The sequence below is a fragment of the Heterocephalus glaber genome, unplaced genomic scaffold, assembly GCF_053883595.1.
Source record: "Heterocephalus glaber isolate CG9 unplaced genomic scaffold, H.glaber_assembly_v1.0 deba00000347, whole genome shotgun sequence".
In the NCBI taxonomy this organism is placed as follows: Eukaryota; Metazoa; Chordata; class Mammalia; order Rodentia; family Bathyergidae; genus Heterocephalus; species Heterocephalus glaber.
In genome coordinates this window covers 56,357,703-56,376,374 of record NW_028258143.1, presented here as the reverse complement: position 1 = coordinate 56,376,374, position 18,672 = coordinate 56,357,703, and the positions used below count along the sequence as shown (strand labels likewise).

General features: G+C 37.5%; 1 long non-coding RNA gene across 10 annotated transcripts in view; it reads left to right on the top strand.

Moving 5' to 3' along the window:
• LOC106010467 (uncharacterized) overlaps positions 1–18,672 on the top strand; it is a 215,740-nt gene that overhangs the window by 37,751 nt on the left and 159,317 nt on the right. For 6 of the 10 annotated variants that reach the window (XR_015447240.1, XR_015447239.1, XR_015447235.1 and 3 more), the window contains exons 6-7: positions 315–421; positions 11,679–11,756. This is a non-coding gene — a long non-coding RNA (uncharacterized LOC106010467). The remainder of the gene's footprint in view (positions 1–314; positions 422–11,678; positions 11,757–18,672) is intronic. The other 4 variants (XR_015447242.1, XR_015447241.1, XR_015447223.1 and 1 more) reach the window with 1 other exon arrangement.

Below are 18,672 nucleotides of genomic sequence, written 5' to 3'. Positions count from 1 at the left end.
TTGCAAATCTACTGTGGTAAGAGAAGTTGATCTGTATAATAATATTATTTTTTAAAAAATTTGTTGAAACTGCTTTATAGTTTGGCATTTATTAAAATTTTCCATGAATGGTTGGAAAGAAAATAAATTTGAAACCATTGAGTACAATGTTTTATATATGCCCATTTGTTTACATTTATTCATAGATTTATTTAAATCTCTATAAAACTGTTAATATATATGTTTGCTTCAACAGTCAGTTGTTTAGAAAATTTGTTGAAATCTCTTTTTAAAATTTTATTTATTTATTTATTTATTTTTGTTTTTGGGGATAGGGTCTCACTATGTAGTTCAGGCTGGCCTTGACTCACTATGTAGCCCAGGCTGGCCTCAAACTAGAAGTGCTCCTCCTGCCTCAGCCTCCCAAGTGCTGGGATCACAGGTATGTGCCACTGTGACTTGGTGAAATCTCTTAATACTATGGAGAATTTTTCAATTTCTCCTTGTGTTTCTGTCATTTTTGCTTTACTTTCTAGCTGTAATTTTGCAGAATTACACATGTGATTGTATAATTAATACTTTACAAATGAATTGAATTTTTAATCATTATGTAATTATTGCCTTTGTCTCTAATATTTACTTGTCTCTAAGTGCATTTGTGAATTACAACTAATCACACCAGATTTCTTCTTTCTTTCCCTCCCTCCCTCTTGTCCTTCCTTCCCTCCCTCCCTCCCCCCCTTCCTTCCTTCCTTCCTTTCTTCTTTCTCTCTTTCTCTTTCCCTCTTTCTCTCTTTCTCTCTTTCCTTTCCTGGAGATTGAATCTAGGGCCTCATTCTGATCTATATCCCCAGCCCTTTTCAATTTTTTAAAATTTCGAGACAAGGCCTCACTAAATTGCCCAGGTCGCCTTGATCTTGCAGTTTTCTTGCCTCAGCCTCCTGAGTACCTGGCTACCAGATTTCTTTTGTTTGGTGCAGGTTGAATAGCCCTAATCTATTTAGCTGAAATCTGAAATGCTCCAAAATCTGAAACTCTCTGAGTGTTTTGGAGTGTTTGATTTTTTGGGTATTGCACTACAAAGGTTTCAGATTTTGAAGCATTTCACATTCCAGATTTTTGGTGTAGGGAGGCTCAACTGGTAAAATCTATGAAATGTTTCCAAATCTGAAAAAAAAATATGAAATTTAAAACACTTCTTGTCCCAAGAATTTCAGATAAGGGACATTTAACCTGAGTTTGTCTACTATATTCTCTATGTTTGCTTTTAATACCCTCAATCTTCCTATATTTTAAGTTTAAACGTGTCCCATATACAGAATAAAGGAAGATTTTAAAAATCCTACTTTTTATTTTAAAAAATCCTACTTGATTACTTTATTCATATTTATTGGGGTTGTAGACATATTTACTCATTCTAATGTCTTTTTTTTTTTTTTGGTATTCTGAGACAGGGTCTCACTATGTAGTTCAGGCTGGCCTTGAGCTCATGGGACTCCTCCTGCCTCAGCCTCTCTACTGCTGGAATTATAGGCATGTACCATGGTGGCTTGTTCTCATTCTTTTTCTTTTTTTTTTGGTACTGGGAATTGAACTCAAGGCCTCATGCTTGCCAGTCAGGCGCTGTGCTGCTGAGCTACATTCCCGGTCCTGTTCTCATTTTAAAAATATACAATTTTTGCTTTGTGCAGATTTCTAACTTAATAATTGTTTTAATAATTATTTTTTTCTTAGCATATTTCATTCACTCTCCATTGGATTCTGTTATTGTTGAAGTCAGCTGTCTGTATCTAAGATTATCTTTTTTCTCTTTAAATATTTAAAAATTTACTAGTATATGTTTGCAGTACGTAATGATTACATTCATTATGAGAAGTTGATACATATACATAACGCATCTTATTTCTTTTTATTTTCCTTCCTCTCCCCTCCCTTTCTCCCTACACTATTTTTAATATCTGTGTCTTCATTTCTGCAGTTTCACTATGATGTACCTAGGTGTGAATTTCTTTTCACTTTTTCTACTTGAGGTTTGTAGGATGCTTAAATGTATGGGTTGTTGTCTTTCACTAGTTGTAGGAAATTCTTAGTCATTAGCATTTCAAATATTGCTTTTACCCCTCCCTTCCTCCTTTTCTTTTTGCTTTCCTATCAGTTGTTTGCACAAATGTTAGACAGTCTTACTCTAATAGTCCAATCTCTTTTAACTCCATTCGAGGCCTTCCGTGGCTGTGCGTATGGTTATTCCCAGGCCAAGGCTGTTAGGAAGGAGATGCAACCCTTTGCTGCACTTTCTCTATTCACCTGAAGAGGGACAGTTGGGACAGTAGTCAGGCTGGGTTTGGTCCTGAGGGGATGCAGAGCTCTCGCCATGGAGGAGCTGCAGGCCCTGAATCAGTGCAGAAAAGCACCTGTGGGCCAGGAACACCCAAAACTCTGACTGTTCTGGGAAGGAAGAATAAACCTTGTATATATGTGAGCCATTTTGTATTTTAGGTCTTTGATGTTTTTCAAGTCATCGCACTACCTTAATTAATCCATCTACTAATAAAAAATTTAAAAAAATTGTACATTTGTCTTAAATTCTGTTTTTTTTTAGAAGGGGGGATCGAACTCGGGTCCTTGTGCTTGCGCAGCAGGCGGCAAAACCACTGAGCTAAATCCCCAGCCCAGTCTTACATTCTTAAAAACAGATTTATTGATATGTAAATCATATAATTCATTTAAAGCATGCAATTTAATGTTTTTCATATATTACATTGTTAATTTTTAGAAATTAAGGTAAAATGTATAAAATAGAAAAAATCCATGTGAACCATTTTAAGTGTTTATTTAGTGGCATTACTTACATTTGTAAGGTTGGGCAATCATCATCATATTCAAAATTGTTTCCCAAACAGAAACTCTGAAACTGCTAAGCAATGAGTCTCCTGTCCCCTCTCCTTCCAGCCCCCTTTAGCTTTCCAACCTATTTTCTGTCTCTATAAATTTGCCTATTCTAGCTTTTTTGAGTAAGTGGAATCATGTGATTGTTGTTTATTTCATTTAGCAGAAAATTTCCACTCATAGTGTAGCAGATATCAGAAATTCTTTTTTTTTTTTGGTACCAGGGAGCGAACTCAGGTCCTTGCGCTTGCACAGTAGGCGGCAAAACCACTGAGCTAAATCCCCGGCCCAGAAATTCTTTCCTTATTATGGCTGGATAATATTATTATCATGTGTACACATACAAACATACCACATTTTGTTTATCCATTCATCTGTTGATGGACATTTAAATTATTTATATTTTTGGCTATTGTGAATAATGCTGCAATGAACACCAAAATACAAATATCTGTTTGACTTTTTGCTTTCAGTTTCTTCGCTTATATAACTAGGATGGGAATTCCTGGGTCATGTGATAATTGTGTTCAGCTTTTTGAGGAAAAATGTTTGCCAGACATTATCATTGCAGCTGCACCATTTTATATTTCTTTTTTTTTGGTACCGGGGATCGAACTTGGGACCTTGCACTTGCTAGGCAGGTGCCAGAACCACTGAGCTAAATCTCTGGCCCCTCCATTTTATATTTCTATAGCAATGTATGAGGGTCTCAATTTCTACATGCACCTGCCAACACAGTTTTCAGTTTTTAGAAATTTCGCATTCTAGTAGGTGTGAAGTATTATTTCGTAGTTTTAATTGCATTTTCCTAATGACTGCTAATGTTGAGCATCTTTTCATGTGATTCTTGGCTACTTGGATACCATCTTTGAAGAATATCTGTTCAATCCCTTTCATTTTGACTTGGCATGTTTGACATTTGTGTTTGTTTTTTGTGGTGTTGGGGATTGAACCCAGGGCCTTGTACATGCTAGGCAAGGGCTCTACCACTGAGCTGTGTCTCCAACCATCCCCGCTCCTTTTTTGTTTTTTGCATCTTACTATGTAATCCAGGCTGGCCTTCAACTCACAGTCCTGTTCTGGGACAGTAAGTGCACACCACCATACCCACCTTTTTCCTGTTGTGTTGCAGGAGTTCTTTGTGTATCTGGATATTAGACTCTTATCAGAGATACGATTTCCAAGTATTTTCTTCCATTCTTTTGCTTTTTCCTTGTCCTGATAATGTCCTTTTATACACAAAGTTTTAAATTTTTTATTTTTATTTTTGGTACCAGGGATCGAACTTGGGTCCTTGTGCTTGCATGGCAGGTTGTGAAACCACTGAGCTAAATCCTTGGCCCAAATTTTTAAAATTTTGATGAAGTCCAATTTATCAAATTTTTTGCTATTTAAATTCTTTGTTCCTTTGACTTTCATCCTTGATCATTTTTTGCTAACACTCTAGTACACTAATTCTATTATTTTATATCTTATCAGCTATTAAAACTGTCAAAGGTTCAATTTCAATAGCTACTACTTTTAGTTTATAGGATTAAGTATGTTCAAAATTCTTTTTTAAAATTCATTAAGTTTATTGGTACATTTTAGGTATAAAGTATGATGACATCCATCCTTGGGAATTTGTGCCTTTACATGATACATCTTAGTTCTTATTTTTTCCCCACTCCCCTGCCCTCCCTTCAGCCCTTCCACCCTTCCCTATTTACAAAGACTTTGTTTCCATTTTTTCCTTTTCTCATATTTGTTCTTTTCCCCTATCGCTTCCATTTCCCCTTCCCCCTTCCCCTTCTCCTTTGGACCTTTTTTTCTCATTTCACATTATCTATTATATATTTTGTTCTTCATTTACAGAAACTAAAAGTGTAAATGTTCAACATTCTTTTTCTTTTTTTTTCAGTACTGAGATCAAACGCAGGACCTTGCACTTGCGAGGCAGGTGCAGCACCACTGAGTTAAATCCCTGGCCCCTCATCATTCTTTTCAATATTCTGCATCTTATAACTTAGGTATCTGAAATTTTTTTTTTGTACTGGGGATCGAACTCGGGACCTTGCACTTGCAAGGCAGGCAGCAGAATCACTGAGCTAAGTCTCCATCCCGGTATCTGAAGTTTTTTGCTTGTGCTATCTTTCGTTTCTGCTGGCTATTACTTACATGTAACATTCCTTGTGTGTTTATTAATTTTGACTCTTGAGTTGTTTAGTTTTCTTGGAAATATATTCATGGAGATTCTTTGTATCCTGAAATGAAAGAGGCTTCCACAAAGAATTTACATTTGCTTTTGTTATGCATTTGGACATTACCAATCCTGGGTCACTTTATATAATATTGTCTTCAGGTTTAAAAAATTGTTTTTAATCTGCTCCATACAGGTCAGTTTATGCACAAACTTGAGTGAGGGCCAGCTTGTGGTTACAGAAATTGTGGTTACATTTTTTTATCATTATCAGGGTATAATTTTCTCCTGCTCTATTCACTGCCAAGTTTAGAGATTGTTAAGGATGCAGTTTCTTGGGGGGTGAAGTGGATAGTTTGTTTTAGTTACTTCTTTCAACAAGAGTATGCTATTGGGCCCCAATTTTATGAGGGCTCTAATACAGGGCAATCCAACTTGGGTGGTCCCTGAGTTTTATCTTCTGTCTCCAGAGAATGAAATTGTGCCCTCTAGTTTACAGGGTCCAGAAAATGCTTGGAGAGCAAAGCTGACACACTGTAGCCTTCTTCCTCCATGTTCCTTTGCTATCATATGGGTGCATCCAAGGTGTTTTTATATTCTATTTGGCATTTTTTAGAATTGTTAGGGAGAGTTGGTCCTGAAACTTAGTCTGCTATGTTGCCAGAAGTGCAACTTTTTTAGAAAAAATATTTTATTTTGGGCTGGTGATTTAGCTCAGTGGTGCTGCCGCCTGCCTGACAAGTGCAAGGTCCGGAGTTTGATCCCTGGTACCAAAAAAATTTTATTTTATTTTATTTTATTTTTTGGACCCTGAGAAATCCCTACTTTGAATAAAGATTTAGGTACCCATCACAGATGTGTGGAAGCAGGGGAGTTTCCATACTCAGAGGCTCTCTTCAGTCCTTGAGCTTGGCATCGTCACTGGTGAGGGAGGAAAAGCAAAAGCCACTCAGGAAGAAATGATGAGTAAGTGCATGGGCTATAAAAGGAAAATACAAAAAAAAGGAGACTATATATTAACCCTTCACTTAATAAATATTAAATCATTATGCTCATGGGGCCGGGGATTTAGCTCAGTGTTTCCAGCGCCTGCCTTGCAAGAGTAAGGTCCCAAGTTCAATCCCCGGTGCAAAAAAAAAAAAAATTAATTATACTCGTGCTCCACTCGTGTTATCTCATTGTAATCTGTAGTCATAATTACGGATTATTTTAATAAATGATACCACAACCAATATTAATGTAAGTGATTTAGTTTTTTTTTTTTTTTTAGTTAGCACTAATCCGTAGGTGAAGATACAAAAGTTTAGAGAGTGTTTTCAGATTAGGGTAAGATGGGGCATTTGGGACCCTATTTAAAGTCATGCTTGCTTTGCCTTCTCACATCCTCAGTAAGACAGTGTTAGCCTCTTTGCAGCTATCGCTCATTTAATCCTAACAACAACCGTATAAGGTAGGTCCTATTATTAGTATCATCAGGATGATCCCCATTCTAGAAACAAGAAAACTGCAGTTAAAGGAGTTGAAGTGACTTGTCCAGGGTTATACACAGATAGGTGGGGGGGGGGCAGGCTGGGAGTGTAGTCTGGGAGATCTATCTCTGTTGTTTGTGTTTTCAGCTGTCAGGCTACACCACCTTCAGAACGTGAGCCTGGTCTCTGAGAATGGGAACACAGGAGAGTCTGCTTTGGGCCAGAATTAGGCTTTCTTACCTGGATGTTGGAGTAGCTAGGATATAGCCAGAAGAATCAGGGAGCAGTCAAACAAGTGAGGGGACAAAGAAAGAGTTGGTATGTTTCAGAACTCTTGATCTTAAAATAAATTAAGGAATGGAAAAGACATCTGCCATGGTCAAGTTTGATAACCAGGTAGAAAACTAGTTGTATGTGTGTGTGTGTGTGTGTGTGTGTGTGTGTGTGTGAGCAACTGAATAGGAATGAAGAGATCAGCAGAGAAAGACACTTCTCACTGGGTCTCAGAAAGACCTACTATCAATTTTTCTTGGTTTAAGTATTCATTTATTCTGTTCTCCTAGGAGATCAACTTTTTTAGATTAACATATGAATGAAATATTTGTCTTTCTGTGCCTGGCTTATTTTACTTAACAAAATGACTAGTTCTATCCTTGTTGTCTCAAATGACAGGATTTCACCCTATTTTTTTTTTTTTAAATGGTTGTACTACTTTGATTTCATTCTTTGAGACGAGAGTGTGCATTAGTCATCTTTTTGCTGTTGGGACACAATACCCAACACCACAATTTAAAAGAGGAGAAGTCTAATTTGGCTCAGTTTCTGGGGATTCAGTCCATGACTGGCTGGCTCCAAGGCAAGAACGTCACGGCACAAGAGCTTGGTGGAGCAAAGCTGCTTGGTTCATGGCAGCAGGGAATAGCACCAGAGAAGAAGGGCCCAAGGGCCAGATGTATACCCCAAGGTTATGCTTCTGTGATGCAGCCAGACATACCCAGAAGTGAGCTTTACTAATCTCCTAGATAGCACCCGTAACCACCACAGGGCAGGTGTATAAATTTTGGCTTTGTTCTTAGATGTTGGCACATGGTCTGTGAGAGGGCATTTGCTCCCCGCTGGTTCTATGTTATTACATCAGAACTAAGCCTCACTTTTCATTGGCTCATTTTACTCTTAACACACACTCAGAGAAGTGAAGTTCAATTATTATTGATTCCTGAACCAATAATAGGAATCAGAACATTTCTGGAGCCACATCATTTTCTCTCATTTATATACTGAAAGCAGAGCATTATAAACTAAAACATGTTCTTTATGTCTAGTGGTCTTTTCCTAAGACAAAATCATCACAATATTGTCCTTAAAGAAATTCTCCATATAATTGGGGTCAACTTCATATACAGTTTTGTGTCAGTATTTTCACTCACCATCATATTACCTGAATTTTCTCTTTTTGGCTTTTTGAGACAAGGTCTCACCATGTAGACCTTGCATTTGCAATACTCCTGCCTCAGCCTCCTGAGTGCTGTTATATTAAACATTGCTTAACCTCTTTAGCATCAGTTTCTTTATATATAACAACAGGGACAACAATGTATTTCCTTGGACTATCTGTGTGGAGGAACCAAAAACAATGTGATCTGTAGTATGCTTTTAGTTAACATTTTCTTTATTAGTAACCCCTGATTTGTGAAAAGCATCCTTTAAAAAGCATGAAATACTATTTTATATGTTTATACATCTAAATAAATGAGTTTCAGTGAGAACAAAGTGATTATTTTAAAATAGAGATGTCATATGCATTTACATATGGGTATGTACAAAGAATTTATGGGATCCCTGCTCTAACTATATCCAAAAATTCTGGGCCGTGATAGGTTTGTCAATTATATTTGTCTTAGATGGGTTCAGGCTGCAATTACTTGCACAGGGTTATAAAAGTCAAATCTATTTTTGATGTCTTATAATTAGTTGGTTAAGGTTGTCAGCAGCTAGGAATCTTAGACAGGAGTCTATGACGACTTGGTCTTAACTCTACCATAGCTGAGATGCTTCAGGGCCCATATCTATTAGGTACATAAACATAAGGCCTCAGGCCCCTAATACTTCTTGGGGCCCATAAAATTGTTTTAATTTAATTTAAAATCAGGATAAAGTGAACTTTAAGGTCAAAGACCATTTATCAATATACGATATTAATACATTCATCTTTATACAAAGACAGTTGTAAAATATAGTATTTATTAATTTTTATGGAGGAGAGACCCACAAAAGGAAGCCATAATAGAGCCCTGGATGCTTTAATGAAGTTTTGGACTTCTCTGAGCAGGTCAGGTGTGTCAGTGGTGTGTAAACCACTTTCTCCCTTTGCTGCGATGTGTGAGGAAAGGGAGTTTCTTCTGGGGCCACAGTCCCATTTCCCGGAATAAGTCTTTCTGTTTTTAATCCCTGGCCCCCTTGAGAAGGGAAAGCAAAGCAATAAAAATAGATATTTATAGCAAGCCTCAGAATCTCCTAGCATAAGAGTGGAATCTTGGGAGCCGAGAGTTCCCTCTTATCCCATACTTATGTAAATTTAATATACAAATTCCTTCATGAATATTAATGAATTTGTAAAAGAAGGTTTGGGGGAAAATTCAACAGCCAAAGGAAAAAAAAAGGAAATATAATTTTGACTGAATAAAAGAGAAAATATGAACTGCTTAAAAATAGGAACTGTAGGGTAGAGCTGACTGTCTGAGATACAGAAAAGCAGATCTTGTGAGAAGGAAGTCGTGGCTTAAATGTCCCAGTATAGGGGATTCCAGTGTGAAGCAGGGCAGCCTCTTAAGCCGGTTACAGTAAATGGTGGAGAAAAATGGAGACCCACCCCTGTAATCCTGAGCCAAACCTCTGCTGCTCTCATAAGCCACGTTCATTTCAAAGGCAGCCTTATGTGGAGGGGAGTATACACTGGCTGGAGAGGAAAGATAGGAAGTGTTTTCTCCCACCACTGGGAGGGAGGGTTTAGTTTTCAGTTTGAATTCATCATTTTCTTTTAATAATAATTCATCTGAGTGAAAACAAACACACCAGGAGCAGTTACTCTGTGCCGGACACTGGGCTGAACACTAGCATGGTTGACTGTTGGGTAGGTAGGACCTTTCATCACCCCTGTTGTGCAGCTGAAGGAAGGGAGTTTAGGGAGGCTGAGGTCTCATAGCCAGCCAGGGGCAGATCTGGAGTTTGTACCCAGACAATGCAACATTGGAGCCTGTGTTTTCATCCTCTGCCATTTCCCAGAGCAGTGATGGTGAACCTTTCAGATCTTTCAGTGATAACAAACAGCCTGCTGGGTCACACGTGCCATATGTTCACCACTACTGACCCAGAGGAACCCACCTGTGACAGGAAATGTAAGCGAAATGCAAGACTGAGGGAGTCTTATGAGTTGAGTTCTTCCCTCCCCCATTAATATGCCAAATTCTAACCCCAAGTAGCTCAGAATGCGACCTTATTTGAAGGTAGGGCCTTTACAGAATTAATCGAGATAAAATGAAATTATTGGGGGGGGGACTCTAATCAGCATGACTGATGTGTATAACAAGGGGAATTTGGACACAGACACATGTCTGGGGAGGACATCTTGTGAATATGAAGGCAGCCATTTTAAGCCAAAGAGAGGCCTAGAACAGATCCTTCCTTTGGAGAATTCAGAAGGAATGTAACAGGCTGCACCTTGATTTTGGACTTCTAGCCTGCAGAACTGTGAGGCAGTAACTATTGCTCAGCATCTCCACTGTGACACTGTTATGGCAGCCTCTTAGGTTAACTCAGGCACTGAGATGTTTTCTGTGTGGACTCGTCCTGTGACTAGATAAGTAACCCCAGCTCTATGCTGTGGAGCCTGAATGCACTCTATCCTCCTTGTAGAGAATGATTACATGGAGGAACTCGAAGTTTTTTTGTTCTTTCAAGAAGTTTGGACAAACTGAGAACAAAGGCGATTTAAGAATTTGGAATTAACAGTGCAATCATCTAGAGATGATAATTTATGGCAAGTAAGACTTAGTATGTAGTACAATTAAATTGCCTTCCCTAACTTTCAAATAACTGGCTTCTTTAATATCAGACATTATGAACCAAAACAAATTTTCCAACTCAATCTAAATATTTAATGATGGCAATGGTGATGGTAGAGTTGTCTGTTTTTAAGGTTCTTTGTACACTATTAGGACAGCAAGAAATTAGACTGAGCTAGTGTTTTAATGACAATTAAGAATAGGCCCAAAATATGTCTAATGATGCTGGTTCAGATCACATCAGATGCAGAATTATTTGGGCACACAAATAATTTGGTGGAATATTTGGTAAAATAACATAACATTTTTAAGACATATGACTTTTACGCATTTCTCTGTAAGACAGAATTTAGAGGATTATGACCACAGCTGCAGTGCTGCTTTTTATTTGCATACTAACGAAAGAAGTAGTTTATTTTTCCTAAATTTCGCCCTCCTCCCACAACACCAGACAGGATGTTCATACCGCTCTGTTGAGGAAGTCATTCTCGACCACCTTCCTGACAGGTGCCTCTGTGAGAGTCACTTGTATTTCAGTGTTCCCAAGTTCTTATTTAGTATTTATTTGATTTGGCGAGGCTTCAGGGGCTCTAGCCAGAAAAACCTTTTCAGGAGGAGATCAAGTATTTCTTCTTTGATTAATGCTAATTGTTTTGAAATAATTTGGTAAATGAAATTCATAGGTGAAAACAATTCCTTAAAAAATCATATCCTATTACATATGTCTTCAAAGGAATTGGTAATCACAAGATATTTTCTTTTAGTTGTGATTTGAAAATACAGGTAGGACATATTTAATCATATATAAATTATAATTTTGAAAGTTATATTTGACTAGGAAATAGTGTACAAAGCAGTTTGTACAGATGGCTCCCATGTGTTCCCTTAGATTCTGGGTAAACTATTTTTGGTAGAAGAAAACATTCCATATTGTGGGGCTGAAAAGTTAATATTTTCCTTAAAAACATAGCTCATTTGTAGATAAATGATAGCCACCTAAGTGCCTCCACAAAGTTAGGAAAAACACCTCTGTAATTTCTAGTATTCATTTTTCCTTGAGAATAACATTAAAGTATTTCTTCAATGTCTGCTTAATTTCAATAGATTTGCGGTGTGTGTATGAGACTGGGAAGACTGAAAATATGAAGCAGCAAGGATAAAGGAGAAGACAATAATAATTATGTATGTACTTTTTTGGACACCTTCTTGACTTTAACAACTGAGAATTACTAGGAACTTAATAGTAAGTAAAGAAAAGTTGGCTAAGACATCCAAGAAGTTAGAAAAAAAAAAAGAAATGTAGCATCTGCTGTGTATTTTAGTGCATGCCTGTATTTAGGGTCAAGACCTTGGTGGTCTTGGGAAGGCATGCAGGCATTATTACTATTTTTCTTGTTGTTACTGTTATTAATACTAAAGAAGACTGTTACAGAAATGAAAGTAAGGAGGCACTAGCTATGCTGACCTGTATGAAACTTTTTTCCGTTTAGTGAAAACAGACAAGAAGAGACAACATTTAGAGGATAATCTATTATGTTGTGTGTGTGTGTGTGTACGTGTATGTGTGCATGTGCACATGTGTGTGTGCATGTGCGCATGTGTGTATGAAACTGGGCCTAAGTAAGTATGTTTACACATAACGTTTTAAAGGGTTATGAGGTTAATCACATGTATAGTAAAAGTGGAAAATTATGAAATTGTATAATTTGACAACTGAAAAGTACGAAAGGGGAAAGCCTTGGTGGGGAACTTTAAGTAAAAAAAATCCCAGAGCTCTTCTTCTATCAAGATACATGTGGAGAAGATTTATTACAAATCAACTGATCAGACGTATGAGTCACATCCAGGGATGTTACTGGAACTGGCTATTTGGATTTTACCATCACTGGAGGTAATGCTTGATCTTTTCACCAACCATAAAGATGTTTCAAAGAGTGACATAAGCTGCACTCAGTAAAGTCCACTGAGGCCAAGTGGAGCTACAAATGTATTTAAGTATTTAGTCCAGTAAAGATGCAATGTTCATTTGGCTTTTACCTTTGTTATAAGGGCAGACATGCAGAAACATCCAGAAAGTCATAACAGAAAGTCATTACAAATGAGGCAAGAGAGCAGTGGAGCTTAAAGAGCAAGCAGTCAGTCCATATTAGCGGGAGCAGGGAGAGATGATGAATGCTTCATGCTGGCAGAGCTGGGCTGAGCAGGATTCACATGGGCCTCCATCGCCCTCATTTCTAGGCTGCCAGGCAGGAATTCTAGCTGGGCACAGCTGATCTGGGCAGAGGTGGTGCTCTCAAGTTACCTTGGTGTCTTAAGCCTTAGGTGCCATACGGGGAGTAAAAAGGAGAGCCAGGAATAGTCAACATCAGCCAGCTGCAGGCTCAGGTAGATGAGAAAGAGTAAAGGCTGACCTAGTCTTGAGATTATGAAATACAACTCTTCCAGTTATGACATATCAGTATCATGAGATGTCATAGAATGTATGTGTAGGGAAGCTATAATTTCACTTGAAAGAAAAATAACTAAAGCAAGTACTTGTATGGCACAAGCAGCCAACTGATTGTTAATCTCAGTGACTTGTTTCTGGAATTAATTAGTTTTGTTTGAGGGAGATGGTATGAATATATTTCATTTCCTTTGTCAGAACCTTTAAAATCCATGAAGTAGTACCCATGAGAACCAGAAATCCATGTATTGAGTCTGGGCTGCTGTTGATGCAAATGTTTCTTCTACAGTTTGATTTCCTATAATCTCAAATATTTAGGAAAAATCATGATGCTATTAGATGGTTCTTTCATCCTGAAATTTCATTTCAAATCTGTTAGAATTAGTTATAATTCTGTAATTCTGTCTTATAAGTTCTAGTGATTTCCCATTTTCCTCTAGTTTTTCTTTATATGTTTCTTTTTTTTTTTTTTTGGTACCAGGGATTGAACTCGAGTCCTTGGGCTTGCGCAGCAGGTGGTGAAACCACTGAGCTAAATCCCCAGCCCAAGTTTTTTTTTTTTTTTTTTAAACCGGGCATCGAACTCCCATCCTTGTGCTTGCGAGGCAGGCGGTGGAACCAGTGAGCTAAATCCTCGGCTCTTTATATGTTTCTTGAACCATGTCTTTTCTCCTGTCTTTGGACTATGTAAAGCTTAGTATTCAATGGAGGAAGAAGATGCAGTTAGAAAGAAATATTAGTCTACACAATTCTTGCTTTGTCACTACTTGTTATTGTGCCTTAAGTGAATGAAGTACAATCTCAAAATCTTATGTAAATCCAAGGTTGGTTTCAAATATGGTCTCTATTCATCAGTCTCTTATCTCTCATTTTTAATATAGTAATTGCTACCTAGAGCTTTAGGAAGTTAAAGAGCTCAAAACATGAAGAGCTGGTAAAGAAAGGAAATATTTTCAGGTTCCTAGTGTTCCTCTTTTAGACATACTTAAGAGACTCTGAAAGTCCAGAAGCCTAGGCCTTGGCAGGTGTAGTATTTATGGCTGAGGAACATCATAAATCCCACAGGTTCTTTATTTAAATCCCTCCAGAAAGAAACTGGTTCTAAGAAGGTGGAGGCCACAGTGAAGAGAAGAAAAACATTCTTCTGAGAAAGATGTGGTCAGTTTTCTGATGCTTGGAAGCATTTTTGTCAATTTACAACTAACTCATGTCCATTGATGATTGTCACGTTTATCTATTACACTCAGCAAAATCTGATACAGAGGAGTGGGTGCAAATTATTCCAAACCCTCTTGCTAAAGAAATAGCAAACAAAACTCTGGGAAATTTTGTATCCAAAGCAAAGCAAAGCAAAGCAAACCAACAAGAAAATCTACTTGGGAGTAAGACTTGCCAGAATAGATCAGAGAAAGCAGTTACCAGCTTATTGTTTGTGTTTTGAGCTGCAGAGATTGAAAATGAAATGATGTTAATGGTAGCTTTCAGAGGAGGAAACTAAACAATGGAAAGATGGTTTTAAAAGCCTAAACTAGGAATCTTTTTACCTTAGTGTTTTTCCTGGGCTTACATTACTGTAATGTGACTGTGCCATTTCCTTGCTCTGTTAGTCTCAAAAGCTTTGCATGTTGTATGTTTTTGTCTTGTTTTGTTTTATTTTGTTTTGGTACCGGAGATTGAACTCAGGACCTTGCACTTGCGACACAGGCAGGCACCGGAACCACTGAGCTAAATCCCTGGCCCACATACTGTATGTTATCAGTTGAATTTTGTCCTCATGAACAAAAAGATATGTTCATGTCTAGCCCCCAGTGTCTCAGAAAAGGATCTTATTTGAAAAAAAAACCCCACATTTAAACTGAATTAAAATGAGGTAATTAGGATGGGCCTAATCCAGTGATGGAGAGCCTTTTAGAGTTGAGTAGCCAAACTGCAACCCAAAACCTACTTATTTATCATAAAGTGTCAACACTGCAATAAAATGTGAATACTGAGGTTTTAGTTTAGAAAAAAACCCTCATACATTAACATCTTTTGTTTTAAAAGTAAAAACAAATAACACACATGCTTAGGCTTGCCACCACTGGCCTGTTCCAATAGACGGTAACCTTGTCTAAAAAGGAAATTTGGACATAGAGACACACGTACACGGAAGAAAGATGATGTAAACACACAGGAAGAACACACCCTTATGGAGATGGAGACAGAGATTGGAGTTCTATTGCCACAAGCTGAGGAACACCCAGGGCCATCAGAAACTAGGAGAGATGCATAAAACAGATTCTGTTTCACGGTGTTGAGACAGAGCCAACACTGCCAGCACCTTGACTTTGAACTTTTTAGCCTCCAGAACTGAGATTAAAAAATATCATTTAAGTTTGTGATACTCTGTTATGGCAGCCCTAAGAAATTAATATATTGTACTTGCCTCAAACCTAGGAACTTTCAGTGTTTCCTCCAACCCTTTGTTGCCTATTAAAAAAATAAACTTTTTAAAGAGCTTCTAAAATGCCCTTAGGTTTGTCCTCCACCCTGTTTCCTCTGGACAGCTGTAGAGGAATGGAAAGTAAATATAGTCCCTGTTGGGAGGATTTGCACTTGTTCAGAAAGGTTGAACTGTGTAAGTGAAGTGAATTGCATATGAATTGTGGTGTAGACTACTTCATGTCAGGACCAGTAAAATCTGGGCCTTAAGAATCTCCCAGATGAAGGAATATTGACAGATCTTAACTATGGGGAGGGTGTTGCAATAATAACTGATTCAAAGCAGAATATTGCTTTTCTCCAAAGAAGATTCAAAGAGGGAGTCAATAACATTAACCTTCACATCAGCTAGTCCAAGATGAAATACTAGCTCAGACATCGACTAATCAAGATTGTCTTGTCCCTTGTGTTCTTATGTTGGGAAATAACTTAGTTCAGTATCTTTAAGATTTATTCACCTTGTACTTGCACTGATCACATTCATTGAACTGCATACTGGAGCCAAGAACTATATTTTTGAAGCTGAGCCGGTGAGAGGCAGATTGTCTCTCGGTCTTTGGAGTCAATCCAGCCATCTTAAATATTGGTGTTTTTTTATGATCCTCTAGGGACATTTTCATTATGCTGTATTCTTTGTGATCAGCTGGACCTAACCACTACCTTTGAATGCTTTTCTAAGACAGGTAGATATTGTTAGGAAAATTTACTTGAAATGCTGGTATGTATGATTGGTAGAAAATACTTACGTGACTATTTAAGAAATATTATAAAATATTCTTGGAGAAAATGTAAAATAGAAATATTTCAACTTTTCATGTGTATGGAATATATATATATATATATATATATATATATATATATACACACTCATATTTATACCTACATTTTTACTTCAGTGTATATATCTACTGAGAGAGGATTGGAGCTATATAAATCCATTTGTCTCTTTTTCAAAAATCATGATGCTGCCAATTTCATTTGTCTCTTCATGAATACTTTATTCCATCATAGTCCTTTATCAGCTAGATAGTGTTAATCACCATCACTACTACTAGTAACGCCATTATTGCTACTATAGTTAACACTCAATGGGAATTTACTAAGTACCAGTCAATGTGATAATTGCTTTGTCTACACATTCACCTTTAATCCTTCAACAACCCTGTGAAATCTTTATCTATAGTTCATAAAGCAGGATACAGAAATTTAGAGATATTAAGTAATTTGGACTAAATGACTATATGGAGAGCTGGGATTAAAAATCTAGATATTTCTGACCTTAAAACTTGTATTCTTATCCATTTTGCAATTCAGTCTTGAGGTTACTGTTGGGAGTAAAAATAATATATCTGGACAAGCAAAGACCCTACTCTGAGAGATCAATTTTATAGTGATAGAGATCAGTGCAGAGCTGACACACACATAAGAAAGCAATAGAATCCCTCAGGAATGGCATAGTAGCACCAAATGGAGAGAAGATATTCTTGGCACTAAATGACCAGCCATCCCTGGTATATACCTCATGTAGCCATAGGCAAAAACTGAGAACTTTATATGATAAGGGACCTCATACAGAAAGTGACCATCTAGCACAACACTACAGAAGGCAAGAATATGTAAAATGTGTAGAACAGGTGAAAGGTCTGGCAAACTTGGCTGATTAAGAGGAAGTGGGTGAGATCGGAACATAGAAAATTCTCCCAGCCACCTTTAGTGAGGAAAGAGTATTGCAAGTTAATAAAACAAACTCATACCTGACTGTTTTAAAACACGGCTGTGAATTCTTTGACACTCTTCTCATGGAGAGATAGTAGTCTATGCCTGTCCTTGAATCTGGGGAGGCTTGTGACAGTTTTGGTCAAAGAGTATGATAGGAGTAATGCTATATCACCGAGGTTAGCACACAAAGCCAGGCAGTTTGTGCTTTGTCACTCTTGAGCCCCAAGACTCCAGATAAGAAGTCCAATTACTCTGAGGTTACCGTATAGGAAGGAGCACCTGTAGGTGCTCCAGCTGGCAGTCTTGACAAAGTCCAGCCTTATAGCCAGCTCCCTTCTGCTACAAAGTGTCAGACATGAGATTGGGACCATCTGCCAGCTACCTACAGCAAAGTGAACACCATCAACATTTATCTGTAGATGAATCACCCAGCTGAGCCCAGCCAAAATTCCAGACAGACACCATCATGAGATATAGTAAGGTAGTAGTTGTTTTAAATCGTTGACTTTCAGAGTAATTTGTTCCATAGCAATATATTAGTAGAACTCTTAATGATGGAATTCATAGTTTGTTATTCTACCCATTGACCTGGTTGAGTAATTGCATGTGGAATGTTGTGGGGGTGGTGGTGGTGGGGAATCTAGAAAGGGGTCTTCTTCATCTCTTCATGGAGATCTAGTTTTAGTTCTATTGACTCTGTCAGAACTTGGGCAAGTCTTGCAACCTTGATAATGTTTGGTAATAAAATCTGCCCTACCTACTACACAGAAAAGCAAGTGTGGCCTTGAGAAAAATGTAAGCTAGCATGTGTACAAGCCATTTAAAAAAAATAAAGCACCACAGAAAGTATTACTTCTCTGTTCATTCCTAGAGCTGCATTTATACTGCTGCTTAACACTTATTACATTGTGTTTTAATTAGATAAGTGTATTAATCATTTCTCTACTGCTTTTACCTATAGTAGTATAAAACTCAGTAGTTGTTTAATAAACATTGGCTGAAAAATAGCTTCACGGAACATCAGTGGAAGCATAGATTTTTTGAGGCAGTGTTAGAGAAGTATATGCTCAGAGGAAACAAGAGTGTGGGCCCTCAAGATATTGTGCACTGGGGTGTAGCATTGAGGATATATATGTATGCTTGGAGGTATCCTTTAAGATGGGTGATCTAAGATGATTTGCCTAAAAACAAAACAAAAACAAAAAACAAGACCAAACAAAGAAAAATAACTTTGTAGAATTAATAGTAGGTAAGGAACTGGAAAAATTTAGAGACTGATTTTTAAAAAAGACTGCAGGATAGAAGATATTAAAGATAATCAATAATTGATAATGTGAAATAGGAAGAAAAGGTCCAAAGGGGTAGGGGAAGTGGGAGGGGTAGGGGAAAGGAAAAATTATGAGAAATGAAAAAAATGGAAACAAAGTCTTTGTAAATAGGGAAGGGTGGCAG